This window comes from Eleutherodactylus coqui, unplaced genomic scaffold (genome assembly GCF_035609145.1).
Source record: "Eleutherodactylus coqui strain aEleCoq1 unplaced genomic scaffold, aEleCoq1.hap1 HAP1_SCAFFOLD_19, whole genome shotgun sequence".
Classification (NCBI taxonomy): domain Eukaryota; kingdom Metazoa; phylum Chordata; class Amphibia; order Anura; family Eleutherodactylidae; genus Eleutherodactylus; species Eleutherodactylus coqui.
Window position 1 is genome coordinate 1,747,142 of NW_027102012.1, and position 3,040 is coordinate 1,750,181.

The following is a 3,040-nucleotide window of genomic DNA, read 5'->3' on the forward strand; positions in this document are numbered from 1 at the left end:
CTTTCTTGTGTTCTCTGGCTTGCTCGGACTGTGGTGGAGATTGGTTATATAAAGAGTAGTAATATTGCCAAAACGCTTCTGTGATTTGTTCGGGAAGATGTAGTGTGTGGCCTTCGGAGTTCTTAATGTGTAGAACGTAGGCCCTAGCTCTTGCTGCGCGGAGGGCCCGGGCCAATATGCAGCTCGGTTTGTCTCCAAATTCAAAGAAATTACGTCTACATTTCGTCAGGCTCACTTTTGCCTTTCCCAGACAGTGGGAACGGACCTGCTCCTTCAACCGTAGTAATTCTGTTCCCTTCTCTCTGTCTAGTGTCGATTTGTGGGAGGACTCTAGTGCCTGGATCTGATCTAGGAGTCCCCTGAGATGTGCGCTACGTTCCTTTTTAATGCGTGAGCCAAGGCCTACACAGAAACCCCGTATCACGCACTTGTGTGCTTTCCATACCGTTAGTGGGTCAACCTCTGGAGTGACTTTGTGTTCAAAGTATTTCCTTAATGTTGTGCGGATTTCGTCTGAGTTCGCCGTGTATTGAATATCCAATGCCATATTCTATTGTGCAGGGTAGGTAATTTCAGCGCTAGTATGATCATTGCGTGGTCTGAAAATGTGATGGTGTCTATTGTAGCCGAGACTAGATTCGCTAGGGATGAGAGTTGGAGGAGGAAAAAATCGATTCTGGAGTATGAGTTGTGTGGTTGGGAAAAGAACGTGTAGTCCTTTGTGGTGGGGTGTAAGGTTCTCCAGGCGTCTTCCAACTGATACTTGTGTAATGTATTTTTGATCCTGCGGTACGCTGACCTGGGAAGGTTACCGCTGCCTTTAGATGTGTCTATTCTTGGGTCCAACGGCATGTTAAAATCTCCTCCCAGGACCAGGGTGCCCTCCTGAAATTCCTCCAGCTCCTCCAGGATCTCCTCTAAGAAGGACACCTGGTTGGAGTTGGGTGAATAGATGGCCGCTAGTGTGATTTGTGTGCCAGTGAGTTTCCCCTTGAGGAAAATATATCTACCTCCCGGATCACAGCGGACCTCTTCCTGCTCCCATGGGACGGAGTTGGCGATAAGGATGGAGACCCCTTTGGACTTGGATTCCGCATTTGTGCTGTGGTAGGTGTTTGGAAATCTGTCGTTTGCAAATCTGGGGCTTTTGTTCGTGCGGAAGTGGGTCTCCTGGATAAAGGCCACATGTACTCTTCTTTTCCAGAGGAGGTGGAGGATGGAGGACCTCTTCTCTGGCACGTTCAGTTCCTGCGCATTAATGGAGATTATGGAGAGGTTAGCGGAGCCTGACATTGCGAAAGAGAGAAGATCAGGTTGCAAAAAGAAGGGGTAGTGAAAGCACCAAGTTGAGAATCAGGAAAGATATAGAGAGAGAGGGGGAAGGAGAGGGGAGAGTGGAAGAAGAAGAGAAAAAAAAAGAGGAGGGGGGATGGACACTTACACGACACACAAGGAAAACTAATCCGGGACAAACACAACTAAGGCTAGCCCGGTGGCTAGCAACTATATTTTAGTCAGGGAGCCTGTTTCCCCCCCTCAAAAAAGGGGTTAAGCCAGGCCCCCTGATGCCCTACTGGAGGTAACGTGGAAGTGCACTTACTGTTAAGGCCGCTGTCTAACTCGGAGATCAGATAACAAGGAAAACGACCACCGATTCCGTATCTGTTCCTCTATAACCTTCTTACTCGGAACTTGCGGGATGCCACTATCATTAGAAGTAGTACTGTGGGAAAAAAACAAGAGGAAGCAAAGAGACAAAATTAGACAGCTTTCAGCCCGTCCGGCGGGTAAGAGACTGGGGAACGCGCCGCCGTCATTCGTAGGGTATCTGCTGGCGGGGCACAATAAGTCTCGATTTCTTTGATTGGTTGTTAGTCTCGGTCCCTGCTGCCTTGCCGGTTGGAAAGGTTCCCTGGGTCCTTCGCGGGTCACGGGTTGCTCTGTGCCGTGTCCATGGGCATAGTCCAGTCTGGAATGGGCACCGCCAGGACTTCTAGGAACCTGAAAGCTCTGTCCAGGTCTGTGGGTGATCTGACGGTGTACAGGCGGCCTCGCTTGTGTAATATTAAATGAAAGGGGTGGCCCCATTTGTAGGTCGCGTCCGCCTGGCGTGCTGCGTCCACAAGTGGTCTTATCAGTCACCGACTATTGAGGGTCAGTCTGGAGACATCTGGTAAGATAGTAATTTCCACTCCGTTAAAGTTAACTGGACCTCTTTCCCATGCCATGCGTTGGATTTCCTCCTTTTGTCTGTAAAAGTGCACTCGGCAGATGACATCCCTTGGCAGATTGGGGTTCCTTGTTCTCCCGCCCATCATTCTGTGGACCCTGTCCAGCTCTATTGTCCTGTCTTCCGGACGGCGTAGTAGCTTGTTGAAGACGGTTGTTACACACTCATAGAGCGCTTCTGGCGCCTCTCAGCTTTAGGTTGTTGCAGCGGCCTCTGTTTTCGACGTCGTCGAGGTGGAAAGTTAACTCACTGAGCTGTTTCTGCTGTTTTTCTATGAAGCTTGTTAGCTGTTGAAAGTCCATATAGGAGACCTCGGGGTTCTCTTCTAGCGCCATCACCCGTTCTGTAAAGGCCTGTACTGAGTGGTTAACTGCCGCGATGGCCCTCTCGTGTTTCTCTTCTATACATCGTATCTGCATCTCTAAGTCTGTTTTGGTCGGTAGGGCACGTATAATGACCCAGAGTGCTTGTAGTGTTTGGGAATCGTCTGCAGGTGGCGCTGTATGATTGCCAGGAGCTTCTGTTTCGGGAAATTACTGGGAGCTGTAGTCATGGAAGGTATTTATATCTCTGCTGTTGTCTCTCTGTTGAGAAGGAGGTCGGGCGATAGGGATAGGATTATCTCCCTGCATTACCCCGCTCTTGCTTGGGTTGTCCTTCCGGGGAGGGGTATGGTCTGCATCAGGTCCCTTTCTGCCACCCTTTGCGTTAGGGCTGTGTCCCTGGCTGGGAGTTTCATGGGATTCATTACCAATTGTGTAGAGTGTGGGTACAGTGGAATGTCTCGCTGGTGACCTCGGGGTCTCTGCC